This window comes from Mustelus asterias, unplaced genomic scaffold (genome assembly GCF_964213995.1).
Source record: "Mustelus asterias unplaced genomic scaffold, sMusAst1.hap1.1 HAP1_SCAFFOLD_123, whole genome shotgun sequence".
NCBI classification, from domain to species: domain Eukaryota; kingdom Metazoa; phylum Chordata; class Chondrichthyes; order Carcharhiniformes; family Triakidae; genus Mustelus; species Mustelus asterias.
Window position 1 is genome coordinate 286732 of NW_027590161.1, and position 19492 is coordinate 306223.

The 19492-nt window shown below is 46.8% G+C and overlaps 1 long non-coding RNA gene across 1 annotated transcript in view; it reads right to left on the reverse strand.

The window, feature by feature from the left end:
* LOC144484695 (uncharacterized) overlaps positions 1-19492 on the reverse strand; it is a 971557-nt gene that overhangs the window by 179676 nt on the left and 772389 nt on the right. The gene's annotated exons all lie outside the window — the stretch shown is intronic.

Genomic DNA, 19492 nt, shown 5'->3' on the forward strand with positions numbered 1-19492 from the left:
GGTTATCTCAAGGCAACGTTTCACCTTCCAGAAGAAAAGTGCCGGTCTCGAAACATTCAAGTGAGATTTTAATCTATGCTGTGTGAAGCCTGTGAAAAGGGTTTTGACTGTGAAAGGTTTTGGTTTATTGGATCATATTTAACTAAGGGTTAATTCATCATTATGGTTGTTTTCCTTCTGTTGTTTTTGTTTGTAATTGATGAAAGGTGTTGCTAATTTTCTGTCTATACATGTTAACTATATTCTTAAGAAACTTAGTTTGATAAAAGCTCTGTGGTCGGTTGGTGAATCATACCTGAAGTGAAACGTATCATGTTCATCCTAGCCAAACCCAGGATGCAAAAAGTCTCCAAAAAGTGCGTTGAAGTTTTTAACTTGAACCATGACAAAAGGACATGAGGGAACTGGATGGGGTTTAACAACAATCTACAATGGTTTCATGTTCAGCATTACTGACACTAACTTTCAATGGTATTTTCTGTCAAGTGAATTTAAATTCAAACAGCTCCTGTGATGGGGTTTGAACCTGTGCACCAGGGCATGAGCCCGGGCTTAAGGGTCCTCCTGCGTGGAGAATTATGATCTTCGCACTATAAATATCCCCACTTGTCATTGATGATTGAGGCATTGTTATCCTGTGAGAGTTGACCATTAAGAAGCCTAATCTTCCCATGGAAACATAGAAAATAAGAACCGGAGGAGGCATTTTGGACCTTCGAGCTTGTTCTGCCATTCATAAGGAAAAAGTAGAAGAAGAGTACAGCAAAGGAACAGGCCCTTCGGCATCCCAGTCCTGCGCAAATCATGATGCCTAAACGAAAACTGTATGCACTTCGGTCGTTCGCTTCCTTTCTTTCCCATTCTATTCATGTATTCGCCGAGGTGCCACTTAAATGTCGCTATCGTACCTGCTCCCACCACCTCCCCAGGAAGCGCGTTCCTGACATTTACTATCCTCTGTGTAAAAAAACTTGCCTCACGCATCTCCTCTAAACTTTTCCCCATGCACTTAAACTTATGTCCCACAGCACATGACCTTTCAACCCTGGGAAGGAGGGTCTCACTATCCATTTGGTCCATGGCACTCATAATATTTTAAACCTCTATCAGGTCGCCCCTCAACCTCTGTCATTCCAGTGAGAACTAACCGAGTTTATCCAACCGATCCCCATAGCTAATAGCCTCCAGGCCAGGCAACGTTCTGTACCCTCATCTGTACCCTCGCCAAAGCATCCACATCCTTCTTGTAGTGTAGCAACCAGAATTGTACACAGTCTTCCAAATGAGGCCTGAGGTTCTGCAAAGCTGCAGCATGATCACCCAATTTTTATACTCAGCGCCCCAACCGATGAAGTCAAGCACGTTCTTCCCTTGTTTAAGAAATGAATCAGGGGTAATCCAAGAAAAGAATATTATGTGGGGATGGCGGTGTTGAACTGAGGTAGGCACAATAAGAAGTCTCACAACACCAGGTTAAAGTCTAACAGGTTTATTTTGTATCACGAGCTTTCGGAGTCCTGCTCCTTCATCAAATGAATGGACTCCACTCCACTACCTGATGAAGGAGCAGCGCTCCGAAAGCTCGTGATACATAGAACATAGAACATTACAGCGCAGAACAGGCCCTTCGGCCCACGATGTTGCACCGACCAGTTAAAAAAAAACTGTGACCCTCCAACCTAAACCAATTTCTTTTCGTCCATGAACCTATCTACGGATCTCTTAAACGCCCCCAAACTAGGCGCATTTACTACTGATGCTGGCAGGGCATTCCAATCCCTCACCACCCTCTGGGTAAAGAACCTACCCCTGACATCGGTTCTATAACTACCCCCCCTCAATTTAAAGCCATGCCCCCTCGTGCTGGATTTCTCCATCAGAGGAAAAAGGCTATCACTATCCACCCTATCTAAACCTCTAATCATCTTATATGTTTCAATAAGATCCCCTCTTAGCCGCCGCCTTTCCAGCGAAAACAATCCCAAATCCCTCAGCCTCTCCTCATAGGATCTCCCCTCCATACCAGGCAACATCCTGGTAAACCTCCTCTGCACCCTCTCCAAAGCCTCCACATCCTTCCTGTAATGTGGGGACCAGAACTGCACACAGTACTCCAAGTGCGGCCGCACCAGAGTTGTGTACAGTTGCAACATAACGCTACGACTCCTAAATTCAATCCCCCTACCAATAAACGCCAAGACACCATATGCCTTCTTAACAACCTTATCTACTTGATTCCCAACTTTCAGGGATCTATGCACACATACACCTAGATCCCTCTGCTCCTCCACACTATTCAAAGTCCTCCCGTTAGCCCTATACTCAACACATCTGTTATTCCTACCAAAGTGAATTACCTCACACTTCTCCGCATTAAACTCCATCCGCCACCTCTCGGCCCAACTTTGCAACCTGTCTAAGTCTTCCTGCAAACTACGACACCCTTCCTCACTGTCTACCACACCACCGACTTTGGTGTCATCAGCAAATTTGCTAATCCACCCAACTATACCCTCATCCAGATCATTAATAAATATTACAAACAGCAGTGGCCCCAAAACAGATCCCTGAGGTACACCACTTGTAACCGCACTCCATGATGAATATTTACTATCAACCACCACCCTCTGTTTCCTATCCGCTAGCCAATTCCTGATCCAATTTCCTAGATCACCCCCAATCCCATACATCTGCATTTTCTGCAGAAGCCTACCATGGTGAACCTTATCAAACGCCTTACTAAAATCCATATATACCACGTCCACTGCCTTGCCCCCATCCACCTCCTTGGTCACTTTCTCAAAAAACTCAATAAGGTTAGTAAGGCACGACCTACCTGCCACAAAACCATGCTGACTATCACCTATCAATTCATTACTCTCCAAATAACTATAAATCCTATCCCTTATAATTTTTTCCAACATCTTGCCGACAACAGAAGTGAGACTCACCGGTATACCAAATAAACCTGTTGGATTTTAACTTGGTGTTGGGAGACCTCTTACAGGAAAATATAAGCTGCGCTGCCTGAGGTGGGGCAGATTGTGCAGAAGATACTGAGGGACACATGTGAACATGAGCAGGAAAATGTACTAGTCAGTGACAGGCAACATGATTCTGTGCGGGAAGGCCATGTCTCACCAATTTGATTGAGTTTTTTGAAGAGGTGACCAAGATAATTGATGAGGGATGGGCTGTGGATGTTGTTTATAAGGACTTTAGTAAGATGTTTGACAAGGTCCCACAGAGCAGATTGGTACAAAAACTAAAATCACATGGGGTTTGGGGTGGGCTCCTGAGATGGATACAGAACTGGCATCGGTATAGAAGGCAGAGAGCAGTGGTGATAGCGTGTTTTTCCGAATGGATATCTGCAGCTAGTGGTATTCCTCAGGGATCAGTGCTGGGACGTCGGTTGTCTGTCGTGTATATAAATGATCTGGAGGAAGATATGAGGGGTCAGATTAATACGTTTGTGGATGACATGATGATTGGCGGAGTTGCTGACAGTGTCGGGAATTGTCAGAGGATACAACAAGATATAAAGAGATTGGGCACAAAAATGGCAGATGGAGTTTGATCTGGACAAATGCGAGGTGATGCATTTTGGAGGAACACGTTTAGGTATGAATTATACTGTAAATGGCAGAACCGTTAGGAAACTTGACATACAGAGAGATCTGGGCGTGCAGGTCCACAGTTCCATAGAAGTGGCAACACAGGTGGTCAAGGTGATTAAGAAGGCATATGGCTTGTTTGCCTTCGTCGGCCAGGGCACTGAATAAAGGAGTTGCCAAGTCATTTGCAGATCTAATAAAGCTTGGTGTGGTCGCATTTGGAGTATTGCACGCAGTTCTGGTCACTACACAACCAGAAGGCCATGGAAATTTTTGAGAGAATGCAAAGAAGGTTCACCGGGATGTTACCTGGTCTGGAAGGCATTGGCTACAAGGAGAGTTTGAATAAACTATGATTGTTTTCACTGGAAAGGCGGAGGCTGAGGTGAGACCTGAGAGAGGTCGATACAATTATGAGAGGCATAGACAGGGGGAATAATCAGAGCGTTTTCCCCAGGGTGGAAGTCTCAAATACAAGGAGGCACAGGTTCAAGGTGAGAGGGGGAATGTCTAAGGGAGATGTTCAGGGGAAGTTTATTAGGAACATTGGGCATGGAGAGGGGTCTGGGATGAATGTTACCGTGGAGAAATCCAATCACAGAAGGACAATGTTGATATTGAGCGGCTGCCAGATTGGGAACCAATGTCGATCAATGAGCACAGGGGTGATGGATTACCGGGACATGATATGGGTTAGGTTATAGGCAGCAGAGTTGTGGACGAGCTGAGGCATATGGAGGATTTACGATGGGATTTAATTTTAAGTTTTTGTTTAGTGTTACAAGTGGACTTACATTAACACTGCAATGAAGTTACTGTGAAAATCCCCTATTTGCCACACTCTGGCACCTGTTTGGGTTACACTGAGGGAAAAGTTTGCATGGCCAATGCACTTAACCAGCATGGCTTTCAAACTTTGGAAGGAAACTGAAGCACCCGGGGGAAACCCACATAGGCACAGAGAGAACATGCAGACTCTGTACAGACAGTGACCCAAGCCGGGAATCGAACCCAGGTCCCTCGCGCTGTGAGGCAGCAGTGCTAAACATTGTGGCGCCATGCCAACCAATGGAGAAGGGCATTGGAATAGTCAAGCCTGTAACTAACAAAGATGGGAGATGTAATCGGGGTGGAAGAATGTGGTCTTGCTGATGGCCAAGTTCTGGCCAAGTTTGCCGATGATACAAAGATAGGTGGAGGGGCAGGTAGTATTGAGGAGGTGGGGAGGCTGCAGAAAGATTTAGACAGTTTAGGAGAGTGGTCCAAGAAGTGGCTGATGAAATTCAACGTGGGCAAGTGCGAGGTCGTACACTTTGGAAAAAAGAATAGAGGCATGGACTATTTTCTAAACGGTGACAAAATTCATAATGCTAAAGTGCAAAGGGACTTGGGAGTCCTAGTCCAGGATTCTCTAAAGGTAAACTTGCAGGTTGAGTCCGTAATTAAGAAAGCAAATGTAATGTTGTCATTTATCTCAAGAGGCTTGGAATACAAAAGCAGGGATGTACTTCTGAGGCTTTATAAAGCACTGGTTAGGCCCCATTTGGAGTACTGTGAGCAATTTTGGGCCCCACACCTCAGGAAGGACATACTGGCACTGGAGCGGGTCCAGCGGAGATTCACACGGATGATCCCAGGAATGGTAGGCCTGACATACGATGAACGTCTGAGGATCGTGGGATTATATTCATTGGAGTTTAGGAGGTTGAGGGGAGATCTGATAGAAACTTACAAGATAATGAACGGCTTAGATAGGATGGACGTAGGGAAGTTGTTTCCATTAACAGGGGAGACTAGGACGCGGGGGCACAGCCTTAGAATAAAAGGGAGTCACTTTAGAACAGAGATGAGGAGAAATTTCTTCAGCCAGAGAGTGGTGGGTCTGTGGAATTCATTGCCACAGAGGGCTGTGGAGGCCGAGACGTTGAGCGTCTTCAAGACAGAAATTGATAAATTCTTGATTTCTCGAGGAATTAAGGGCTATGGGGAGAGAGCGGGTAAATGGAGTTGAAATCAACCATGATTGAATGGTGGAGTGGACTCGATGGGCCGAATGGCCTTACTTCCGCTCCTATGTCTTATGGTCTTATGGTCTTATGGGAAACTGAGCTCCGGTACAGAACAATGCTAAGTGTGTGAAGAGAACGGTTCAGAGATCAACATCAGCTGGGAGAGGGAGGTTTTCACTCGATAGGCTCTGAGGTCATGATGGGGCCTGGAGTGAAGGCTCTAATAGATCAATAGCATCATTCAGCGTTGGTCAGTGCAGGAATTGCCCGTGGAACCCAGATCCCAGCGGGAGCCAGAAAGAGAAATTAATGTACAGCAATCGGATTCACCAACATTTCTGTCATATAGCTGATTGGTTCGGGTAGCTACAGCACTGTACAGATAGAGAGTAAACATAGCTCTGCACTGTTCAGTGAAGCACTCACAGAGCAAGTGCAACATGAGTACTATATACAGTACAGCTTGCTCATGGTCTGTGTGTGTGTTTTGTGTATGTGTGTGAGCTCAGTCAGCCAGGGTAACACAGACCGCAGAGTGACTGAGACCTTTCCTGCTCTCTGTGAGGGACTCACTCTAAGGGAAATCTCCATCTGTGGCACCACCACCGTGCTGAATGGGATAGATTTGAAACACAAACCTGCTTGAGAGACCGTGGCTTTTAGTGGTATTGTTATAGAATCAGAGAATCACAACAGTCCAGAAAGAGGCCAATCGGCCCATCGAGTCTGCACCGACCACAATCCGATCCCCGGCCCCACTCCCGGAAAGCCATATATTTACAGTACTCATCTTTGGACACTGGGTTCGATTAAGCATCGCTAATCAACCGAACCCGACCATCTTTGGACTTTGGGAGGAAACCGGAGCACCCGGAGGAAACTCACGCAGACACGGGGAGAATGTGCAGACTCCACACAGACACTGTTTGCCTGTTGTCAATATTAATCCAGAAACTCGGGATATTACTCTGCGGACCCGATTTCGAATCCCACCTTGTCAGATGGTGAAATTTGAATTCAGTAAAATAATTGGAAGTAACAGTCCAATTATGACAATAAAATCATAGAATCCCTACAGTACAGAATGAGGCTAGTAAGCCAATCGAGCCTGCACCCAGGAACAAGCCCACCCATACTCTCTCCCTGAACCTCACATATTTACCCTGATAATCCCCCAGAGTCTGATAAAGCCTCAGCAGTACACCCCTTCTTTTGTAAACTAGTCCTCTCGAAATGAATACTAATACGACTCGGACATTGCCTACGCGGAGGCAATGACCAAGTGGTATTATCGTTCGACTATTAATCCAGAAAGCCAGATAATGTTCTGGGACTTGCATTCAAATCCCGCCACAACAGATGGTGGAATTTGAATTCAATAAAGCATATCTGGAAATAAGAGTCTACTGAAACCATTTTCGATTGTCGGAAAAAACAATCTGGTTCACCAATGTCCTTTAGGGAAGGAAATCTGCCATCCTTACCGGGTCTTGCCTACATGTGACTCCAGAACCACAGCAATGTGTTTGACTCTCAACTTCCCTGTGAAATGGCCTCGCAAGCCACTCAGTTGTAACAATCGCTGCAAAGTCTCAAAAAGAAACTGGATGGATCACCTGGCATCGACCAAGGCACCGGAATAGACAACGGCAAAACAAATAGCCCTGTAGACGCTGCAAAGTGCTCCTTACTAACATCTGGGGGCTAGTGCCAAAATTGGGAGAGTTGTCTCACAGACTGGTCAAGCAACAGCCTGACATAGTCACTCTCACGGAATCATACCTTACAGATAGCACCCCAGACGCCACCATTACCATCTCTGGATATGTCCTGACCCACCGGCAGGACAGACCCAGCAGAGTTGGCGGCACAGTGGTATACAGTCGGGAGGGAGTTGCCCTGGGAGTCCATAACATCGACTCCAGACCCCATGAAATCTCATGGCTTCAGGTTAAACATGGGCAAGGAAGCCCCCTACTGGTTACCACGTACCATCCTCCTTCGGCTGATGAATCAGTATTGCTCCATGTTGAACAACACTTGGAGGAAGCACTGAGGGTGGCAAGGGTCCAAAATGTACTCTGGATGGGGGATTTCAATGTACACCACCAAGAGTGGCTTGGTAGCAGCACGACTGATCGAGCTGGTCGGGTCCTAAAGGATATAACTGCTGGACAGGGTCTGCAGCAGGTGGCGAAGGAACCAGCAAGAGGAAATAGCCTACTCGATCTCATCCTTCACAATCTGCCGGCTACAGATGCGTCTGTCTACGACTATATCAGTAAGAGTGACCACCGCACAGTCCATTTGGAGACGAATTCCCATGTTCACATTGAGAATAACCTCCATTGTGTTGTGTGGCACTATCACCGTGCTAACTGGGACAGACTTCGAACCGATCTAGCAACTCAAGACAGGGCATCCATGAGGCGCTGTGGACCATCAACAGCAGCGGAATTGTACTCCAGCACAATCTGCAACAGCATGGCCCGGCTTATCCCCCACTCAACCATTACCATCAAGCCAGGAGATCAACCCAGGTTTAATGGAGAGTATTGGAGGACATGCCAGGAGCAGCGCCAGATCTACCTAAAAATGAGGTGTCAATCTGGCGAAGCTACAAAACAGGACGACTTGCATGCAAAATGGCAAAAACAGCAAGTGATAGACATAGCGAAGCGATCGCACAACTAACGGATCAGATCTAAGCTCTGCAGTTCTTCCACATCCAGTCATGAATGGTGGTGGACAATTAGACAACTCACTGGAGGAGGAGACTCCACAAATAGTACCATCCGAAGTGATGGAGGAGCCCAGCACATCAGTGCAAAAGGTGAGGCTGAAGTATTCACAACAATCTTCAGCCAAAAGTGCTGAGTAGATGATCCATCTCGGCCTCCTCCAGTGGTCCCCAGCATCTCAGATGCCAGTCTCCAGCCAATTCGATTCACTCCACGCGATATCAAGAAACGGTTGGAGGCACTGGATACTGCAAAGGCAATGGGCCCTGACAACATTCCGGCAATAGTACTGAATTGTGCTTCAGAACTTGCCGCTCCGCTAGCCAAGCTCTTCCAGTAGAGTTACAACACTGGCATCTGCCCAGCAATGTGGAAAATTGCCCAGGTATGTCCTGTACACATAAAGCAGGGCAAATCCAACCCAGCCAATTATCGCCCAATCAGTCGATTGGGTCGATCAGTAAAGTGATGGAAGAGATCATTAGCAGTGCTATCAAGCAGCACCTGCTCAGCAATAACCTGCCCAGTGATGCCCAGTTTGGGTTTCGCCAGGGTCACTCAGCACCTGACCTCATCACAGCTTTGGTCCCAACATGGACAAAAGAGCTGAATTCCAGAGGTGAGGTGAGAGTGACAGCCCTTGACATGAAGGCCCCATTTGACCGAGCCTGGCATCAAGGAACCGTTGCAAAACTGGAATCAATGGCTATCAGGGGGCAAACACTCTGCCGGTTGCAGTCATACCTGGTACTCAGGAAGATGGTTGTGGTTGTGGAGGGACATCTCTGCAGGTGTCCCTCACGATAGTGTCCTAGGCCCAGGAATCTTCAGCTGCTTCATGAATGACCTTCCCTCCCTCATAAGGTCAGAAGTGGGGATGTTGGTTGATGATTGCACAATGTTTAGCACCATTCACAACTCCTCAGAAACAGAAGCAATCCATGTTCAAATGCAACATGATCTGGACAACATCCAGGCTTAGGCTTGGGTTGACAAGTGCCCAGTAACATATGCACCACACAAATGCCAGGCAATGACCATCACCATTAAGAGACACTCTGCCACCGCCCCTTGACATTCAATGGTGTAACCATCACTGAATCCCCCACTGTCAACATCCTTGGGGTTACCATTGACCAGAAACTCAACTGGACTCACCACACATACACAGTGGCTACAAGAGCAGGTCAGAGGCTAAGAATACTGCGGCGAGTAACTCACATCCTGACTCCCCAAAGCCTATCCACCATCTTCAAGGCACAAGTCAGGAGAGCGATGGAATACTCCCCACCTGCCTGGATCGGTGCAGATCCAACAACACTCTGGAAGCTCAACACCATCCAGAGTAAAGCAGCCCGCTTGATTGGCACCACATTTACAAACAACCGCTCCCTCCACCACCGATGCTCATTGGCAGCAGTGTGTACTATCTACAAGATGCACTGCGGCAACTCACCAAAGATCCTTAGACAGCACCTTCCAAACCCACGACCACTTCCATGCAGAAGGACAAGGGCATCAGATAAATGGGAACACCACCATTTGCAAGTTCCCCTCCCAGCCACTCACCATCCTGACTTGGAAATATATCGCCGTTCCTTCACAGTCGGTGGGTCAAAATCCTGGAATTCCCATCGAACGGCATTGTGGGTCAACCCACAGAACATGGACTGCAGCGATTCAAGAAGGCAGCTCACCACCACCTTCTCAAGGGCAACTAGGGATGGGAAATACATGCTGGCCAGCCCATTTCCCACAAATGAATTTAAAAAAAATATCAACTCAACTTGCAAATGAACCTATTCAGGTCTTCCACCATTTTCTGTTCTCCATTACTACTTCTGCAGTGTTATTTTCCAGCGACCCAATGTCCAGTCTTGCCTCTCGCTCACCATTTATATATCTAAAGAAACTTTTGCAAACTTATTTTATATGTATACCCTCATAATTTGTCTTCTCTCTCCTTATTTCTTTTTTAGTTTTCCTCTGTTGGTTTTTGAAAGGATTCCCATTCCGCTGGTTTCCCACTAATCTTTGCTACAGTTTATGCTTTTTCTTTTGTTTTTCATGCTATCCCTGACTTCCCTTGTCAGCCATGGTTGCCTCATCCTTCCCATAGTATGCTTCTTCTTGGCATAAAACTTTGCTGTGTCTCCCGAATTATGCCCAGAAATTCCTGCCATTGCTGTTCCACCATTGTATCTGCTTGGCTCCTCTCCCAATCTATTCTGGACAGCTCAGGGAACAATTCAAAGAACAAAGAAAAGTACAGCAAAGGAACAGGCCCCTCAGCCCTCGATGCCTGCGCCGATCATGATGCCTGCATAAACTAAAACGATGAACTTACAGAGCCCCTAGCCTTCCATTCACACCCTATTCATGTATTCGTCTAAATGACCCCAAGATTCCGCCATCATACCTGCTCCGATCACCTGCCTGGGCAGTGCGTTCCAGATATTCACCACCTTCTGTGTAAAAAAGACTTGCCTCACACATCTCCTCGAAACTTTTCCCCATGGAACTTAAACCTGTGTCCCCTGGGACATGACATTTCTTTCCTCGGAAGGAGGGTCTGACTATCCGCCCTGTTGGTGTCACTCATGATCTTGTAAACTTCGATCAGGACACCTCTCAACAAATCGAGGTCATCCAACCTCTCCTCGTAGCTAGTATCCTCCAGATGAGGCAACATCCTCGTCAAACTCTTCTGACCCTCTCCACAGCATCCACATACTTCTGATTGTGTAGCGACCAGAATTGTACACAAATAAGGCCTAACTAAGAGGTTCTGTACAGCTGCAGCATGACCTGCCAATTTTTATACTTAATGTCCCGACCGATGAAGACACGCATGCTGTATGCCTTCTTGACTTGCTTATTCACCTGCGTTGCCACGTTCAGTGATCAGTGGACATGTACACCTAGATCTCTCTGCCTGTCAATACTGCTGGGGGTTCAACCATTTTCTGTATAATTCCTTCATGCATTGGACCTTCCAAAATGCATTATCTCACATTTGTCCGGATTAAACTCTGTCATTTAACCGCAGATCTAATCTTCCTGCATCCTGTGACAATCCTCCGCACTACCCGCAACTCCAATAATTTTTGTGGACTTCTTGCGAAGTTAAAAATCAGACCAGCTACATTTTCCTCCAAGCCATTTAAATATGCTACGAAGAACAAAGGTCCCAGAAATGATTGCTGTGAAACACCACCAGTAAGAAGTCTCACAACACCAGGTTAAATTCCAAAAGGTTTATTTGGTAGCAAAAGCCACTAGCTTTCGAAGCGCTGCTCCTTCATTCGGATTTCAGTTCACAAACAGGGCATATAAAGACTCAATTTACAAAATAATGGTTGGAATGCGAGTCTTCACAGATAATCAAATCTTAAAGGTACAGACAATGGGAGTGGAGAGAGGGTTCAGCAAAGGTTAAGGAAATGTATATTGTCTCCAGCCGTGTCAGTTAGTGAGATTTTGCAAGCCCAGGCTAATCGTGAGCATCGTGAGGGTAACAGATAGTGTGACATGAACCCAAGATCCCGGTTTAGGCCGTCCTCATGTGTGCAGAACTTGGCTATCAGTCTCTGCTCAGCGATTCTGCGTTGTCGTGGGTCGTGAAGGCCGCCTTGTAGAACGCTTACCCAAAGATTAGAGGCCGAATGCCCGTGACCGCTGAAGTGTTCCCCAACAGGAATAGAACACTCTTGCCTAGTGATTGTCGAGCGGTGTTCATTCATCCATTGCCGCAGCGTCTGCATGGTCTCCCCAATATACCATGCCTCGGGACACCCTTTCATGCAGCGTATCAGGTAGACAACGTTGGCCGAGTTGGAAGGGTATGTACCTTGTACCTGGTGGATGGTGTTCTCACGTGAGGTGATGGCATCCATGTTGATGATCCGGCACATCTTGCAGAGGTTGCTGTGGCAGGGTTGTGTGGTGTGGTCACTGTTCTCCTGAAGGCTGGGTAGTTTGCTGCGGACAATGGTCTGTTTGAGGTTGTGCGGTTGTTTGAAGGCAAGAAGTGGGGGTGTGGGGATGGCCTTGGCGAGATGTTCGTCTTCATCGATGACATGTTGAAGGCTCCGGAGGAGATGCCGTAGCTTCGCCGCTCCGGGGAAATACTGAACGACGAAGGTTACTCTGTCCACTGTGTCCCGTGTTCGTCTTCTGAGGATGTCGGTGTGGTTTTTTGCTGTGGCGCGGCGGAACTGTCGATCGCTAAGTCGAGCGCCATATCCTGTTCTTTTGAGGGCATCGTTCAGCGTCCGAAGGTGTCTGTTGCAATCCTCCTCATCTGAGCAGATCCTGTGTATTCGGAGGGCTTGTCCATAGGGGATGGCTTCTTTAAGGTAATTAGGGTGGAAGCTGGAGAAGTGGAGCATCGTGAGACTTTCTGTGGGCTTGCGGTATAGTGAAGTGCTGAGGTGACCGCTGTTGATGGAGATGCGTGTGTCCCAGAAAGCAACCGATTCCGGAGAGTAGTCCATGGTGAGTCTGATGGTGGGATGGAACTTGTTGATGTCATCATATAGTTCTATGCCATTGATGAAGACCAACATCTCGCCAATGCCATCCGCACACCACCACTTCTTGCCTTCAAACAACCGCAGAACCTCAAGCAGACCATTGTCCGCAGCAAACTACCCAGCCTTCAGGAGAACAGTGACCACGACACCACACAACCCTGCCACAGCAACCTCTGCAAGACGTGTCGGACCATCGATATGGATGCCATCATCTCACGCGAGAACAGCATCCACCAGGTACACGGTACATACCCTGGCAACTCGGCCAACGTTGTCTGCCTGACACGCTGCAGGAAAGGATGTCCCGAGGCATGGTACATTGGGGAAACCATGCAGACGCGATGACAACAGATGAATGAACACCGCTCGACAATCACCAGGCAACAGTGTTCTCTTCCTGTTGCGGAACGCTTCAGTGGTCACGGGCATTCAGCCTCTGATCTTCGGGTAAGCGTTCTCCAAAGCAGCCTTCACGACACACGACAGCGCAGAGTCGCTGAGCAGAAACTGATAGCCAAGTTCCGCACACATGAGGACGGCATAATCCGGGATCTTGGGTTAATGTCACACTATTTGTAACCCTCACGATGCTCACGACTTGTCTGGGTTTGCAAAATCTCACTAACTGTCCCGGCTGGAGACAATACACATCTCTTTAACCTGTGCTTAACCCTCTCTCCACTTCCATTGTCTGTACCTTTAAGACTTGATTACCTGTGAAGACTCGCATTCCAAACATTATTTTGTAAATTGAGTTTGTGTCTTCATATGCACTGTTTGTGAACTGAAATCCCACTCACCTGATGAAGGAGCCGCGCTTCGAAAGCTAGTGTCTTTTGCTCCCAAGTAAACCTGTTGGACTTTAACTTGGTGTTATGAGACTCCTGACTGTGATTACCCCAGTTCAACGCCAGCATCTCCATATCATGAACACCTCTAGTCACAGCCTTCCATTCAGAAAAACTCCCCTCTACTGCTACCCTCTATCTTCTGTGCCCAAGCCAGTTCTGAATCCATCTTAGAATCATAGAGTCATACAGGTTTACAGCATGGAAACAGGCACTTCGGCCCAACTTGTCCATGCTGCCCTAATTTTTTTAATCCCCAAACTGATCCCAATTGCCCGCATTTGGCCCCTATCCCTTTATACCCATCATACCCATGTAACCAACTGATGCTTTTTAAAGATAAAATTGTAACCGCCTCTACTACTGCCTCTGGCAGCTTGTTCCAGACACTCACCACCTCTGTGTGACAAAATTGCCCCTCTGGACACTTTTGTATCTCTCTCCTCTCACCTTAAACTTATGCCCTCTAGTTTTAGACTCCCCTACCTGTGGGAAAAAGATATTGACTATCTAGTTGATCTGTGCCCCTCATTATTTTAGAGAATTCTATAAGGTCACGCCTCAGCCTCCTACGCTTCGGAGAAAAAAGTACCAGTCTATTCAGCCTCTCCTTATAACTCAATCCATCAAGTCCCGGTAGCATCCTATAAATCTTTTCTGCCCTCTTTCCAGTTTAATAATATCCTTTCTATAATAGGGGGAACAGAATTGCACACAGTATTCCAAGTGTGGCCTTACCAATGTCTTGTGCAACTTTAACAAGACGTCCCAACTTCTGTATTCAATGTTCTGACCGATGAAACCAAGCATGCCGAATGCCTTCTTCACCACTCTGTCCACCTGTGACTCCACGTTCAACGAGCTATGAACATGTAGCCCTAGATCGTTTTTTCCTGTAACTCTCCCCAACGCCCTACCATTAACTGAGTAAGTCCTGCCCTGGTTCAATCGACCAAAATGCAGTACCTCGCATTAGTCTAAATTAAACTCCATCTGTCATTCGTCAGCCCAATGGCCCAATTGATCAAGAACCCACTGCAACTGGAGATAACCTTCCTCACTGTCCACCATGCCACCGATCTTGGTGTCATCTGCAAACTTACTATCTATGCCCCCTATATTCTCATCCCAATCATTAATATAAATGACAAATAACAGTGGGCCCAGCACTGATCCCTGAGACACACCGCTGGTCACAGGCTGCCAGTTTCAAAAACAACTCTCTTCAAAAAATCCTCTGGCTTCTGTCAAGAAGTGGAGATGCCGGAGTTGGACTGGGATAACACACACTAAGAGTTTTAATAAGACCAGGTTAAAGTCCAACAGGTTTATTTGGTACCAACTGCCATTAGCCTTCGGAGCGTTGCCCCTTCGTCAGATGGAGTGGATATCTGCTCGCAAACAAGGCACACAGAGACAGAAAATCAAGTTACAGAATACTGATTAGAATGCGAATCCTTACAGCCAACCAGGTCTCAAAGATACAGACAATGTGAGTGGAGGGAGCATTAAGCACAGGTTAAAGAGATGTGTATTGGCTCCAGACAGGACAGCCAGTGAGATTCTGCAAGTCCAGGAGGCAAGCTGTGGGGGTTACCGAAAGTGTGACATGTCTACACATGAGGACGGCCTCAACCGGAATATTGGATTCATGTCACACTTTCGGTAACCTCTACAAACGGGATGGTCTACACCTGGACCCGAGGGGTACCAATATCCTGGGGGCGGGGGGGTGCGGCGGTGGGGGCGTTGGGGGTGGGCGGGATTTGCTAATACTCTTCGGAATGGTTTAAACTAATTCAGCAGGGGGATGGGAACCCGAATTGTAGTTCCAGTGTACAGGAGGTTGAGAGTAGTGAGGTCATGAATAAGGTTTCAAAGTCGCAGGAGTGTAACGGCAGACAGGAAGGTGGTTTGAAGTGTGTCTACTTCAATGCCAGGAGCATCCGGAACAAGGTGGGTCAACGTGCAGCATGGGTTGGTACCTGGGACTTCGATCTTGTGGCCATTTCGGAGACATGGAGAGAGCAGGGACAGGAATGGTTGTTGAAGGTTCCGGGGTTTAGATGTTTCAGTAAGATCAGGGAAGGTGGTAAAAAAGGTGGAGGTGTGGCATTGTTAGTCAAGGGCAGTATTACGGTGGCAGAAAGGATGTTTGATGAGGACTCGTCTACTGAGGTAGTATGGGCTGAGGTCAGAAACAGGAAAGGAGACGTCACCCTGCTGGGAGTTTTCTATAGGCCTCCGAAAAGTTGCCGAGATGTAGAGGAAAGGATTGCAAAGATGATTCTGGATAGGAGCGAAAGTAACAGGATAGTTGTTATGGGGGACTTTAACTTTACAAATATTAACTGGAAACGCTATAGTTCGATTACTTTAGAGGGGTCAGTTTTTGTCCAATGTGTGCAGGAGGGTTTCCTGACGCAGTATGTAGATAGGCCAACAAGAGGCGAGGCCACATTGGATTTGGTACTGGGTAATGAACGAGACCAGGTGTTAGATTTGGAGGTAGTTGAACACTTTGGTGATAGTGACCACAATTCGGTTATGTTTACTTTAGCGATGGAAAAGGATAGGTATATACCGCAGGGCAAGAGTTATAGCTGCGGAAATGGAAATTATGATGCGATTAGGCGAGATTTAAGATGCATAGAATGGGGAAGAAAACTGCAGGGGATGGGCACAATTGAAATGTGGAGCTTGTTCAAGGAACAGCAACTGCGTTTCCTTGATAAGTATGTACCTGTCAGGCAGGGAGGAAGTGGTCGAGCGAGGGAACCGTGGTTTACGAAAGAAGTTGAATCTCTTGTGAAGGGGAAGAAGGAGACTTATGTGAAGATGAGACGTGCAGGCTCAGTTCGGGCGCTTGAGAGTTACAAGTTAGCCAGGAAGGGCCTAAAGAGAGAGCTAAGAAGAGCCAGGAGGGGACATGAGAAGTCATTGGCAGGTCGGATCAATGAAAACCCTGGAGATTTCTATAGGTATGTCAGGAATAAAAGAATGACGAGGGTAAGATTAGGTCCAGTCAAGAACAGTAGTGGGAAGTTGTGCATGGAGTTCGAAGAGATAGGAGAGGCGCTAAATGACTATTTTGCGTCAGTATTCATAAAGGAAAAAGACAATGTTGTCGAGGAGAATACTGAGACACAGGCTATTGGACTAGACGGGATTGAGGTCCAGTGGGAGGAGATGTTAGCAATTCTGGAAAGTGTGAAAATAGATATGTCCCCTGGGCCGGATGGGATTTATTGTAGGATTCTCTGGCAGGCTAGGGAGGAGATTGCAGAGCCTTTGTCTTTGATCTTTATGTCGTCATTGTCTACAGGAAGAGTGTCAGAAGACTGGAGGATAGCAAATACTGTCCCCTTGTTCAAGAAGGGGAGTAGAGACAACCCTGTTAATTATAGACCGGTGAGCCTTACTTCTGTTGTGGGCAAAGTTTTGGAAAGGATTATAAGAGATAGGATTTATAATCATCTAGAAAGGAATAATTTGATTAGGGATAGTCAGCACGGTTTTGTGAAGGGCAGGTCGTGCCTCACAAACGTTATTGGTTCTTCGAGAACGTGACCAAAGAGGTGGATGAGGGTAAAGCAGTTGATGTGGTGTATATGGATTTCAGTGAAGCCTTTGATGAGGTTCCCCACGGTAAGCTATTGCAGAAAATACGGACGCATGGGATTGAGGGTGATCTAGCGGTTTGGAACAGAAATTGGCTAGCTGTAAGAAGACACAGGGCGGTGGTTGATGGGAAAAGTTCATCCTGGAGTTGAGTTACGAGTGGTGTACCGCAAGGATCTGTTTTGGGGCCACTGCTGTTTGTCATTTTGAGAAATGACCTGGATGCGTAGAAGGATGGGTTAGTAAATTTGCGGTTGACACTAAAGTCGGTGGAGTTGTGGACAGTGCGGTAGGATGTTGCAGGATAGAGAGGGACATAGATAAGCTGCAGAGCTGGGCTGAGAGGTGGCAAATGGAGTTTATGCAGAGAAATGTGAGGTGATGAACTTTGGAAGGTGTAACAGGAATACAGAGTACTGGACTCACGGTAAGATACTTCTTAGTGTGGATGAGCAGAGAGATCTCGGTGTCCATGTGCATAGATCCCTGAACGTTGGCACCCAGTTTGATCGGGTTGTTAAGAAGGCGGACAGTGTGTTAGCTTCTATTGGTAGAGGGATTGAGTTTCGGAGCCAGGAGGTCATGCTGCAACTGTACAAAACTCTGGTGCGGCCGCACTTGGGGTATTGCGTACAGTTCTGGTCGCCGCATTATAGGAAGGATGTGGAAGCATTGGAAAGGGTGCAGAGAAGATTTACCAGGATGTTGCCTGGTATGGTTGGAAGGTCTTCTGAGGAAAGGCTGAGGGACTTGAGGCTGTTTTCGTCAGAGAGAAGGTTAAAAGGTGACTTAATGGAGGCATACAAGATGATCAGAGGATTAGATAGGGTGGACAGTGAGAGCCTTTTTCCTCGGATGGTTATGGCTAGCACGAGGGGCCATAGCTTTAAATTGAGGGGTGAGAGATATAGGACAGATGTCAGAGGTAGGTTCTTTACTCAGAGAGTAGTAAGGGCGTGGAACGCCCTGCCTGCAAAAGTAGTGGACTCGACAACATTAAGGGCATTTAAATAGTCATTGGCGAAACATATGGATGATATTGGAATACTGTAGGTTAGATGGGCTTTAGATTGGTTTGACAGGTCGGCGCAACATCGAGGGCCGTAGGGGCTGTACTGCGCTGTAATGTTCTATGTTGATGCGCTTTAAGACTTCCAGCACCTCCTTCTCTGTGATATCTACACTCCTCAAGACATCAATATTTATTTCGCCAAGTTCCCTAACATCCATACTTTTCTCAACAGTAAATACTGATGTGAAATATTAATTTAGGATCTCACCCATCTCTTGTTGATCCGCACATCGTTTACCTTGTTGATCCTTAAAGAGGCGCTACTCTCTCCCTTGTTACGCTTTTGCAATTTATGTATTTGTCGACGCTCTTTGGATTCTCCTTTGCCTTATCTGTGAAAGCAATTTCATGTCCCCTTTTTGCCTTCCTGATTTCTCTCTTAACTCTACTCCTACACCCGCTATACTCTTCAAGAGGTTCACTTGACCCCAGCTGCCTATGCACGTCATGTGCCTCTTTCTTCTTCTTGACCAGGGCCTCAATATCCCGAGTCATTCAGGATTGCCGCCTTCTGCCAGCCTTACCGTTTACTCTAAGAGGAATGTGTTTACCCTGAACCCTGGTTAACACACTTTTGAAAGCATGTCACTGACCAGACGTCCCTTTGCCTTCCCACAGACTCCCCCAATTAGCTTTTGAAAGTTCCTGCCTGAAACCATCAAAATTGGCCGTGCCCCAATTTAGAATTTTAACTTTTGGGACAGACCTATCATTCTCCATAGCTATCTTAAAACTAATAGAATTATGGCCACTGGTCCCAAAGTGATCACTCACTCACACTTCTGTCACCGAGGAACCATAGAACATAGAAAATTACAGCTCAGAAACAGGCCTTTTGGCCCTTCTTGTCTGTGCCGAACCATTTTTTGCCTAATCCCACTGACCTGCACTTGGACCATATCCCTCCACACCCCTCTCATCCATGAACCCGTCCAAGTTGTTCTTAAATGTTAAAAGTGAGAAAATGTTAAATGAGAAAACTCTAATGGATTGGTCAAACGTGACCGACCACGCACATTTACCACTTTATCCGGCAGCTCATGCCACAC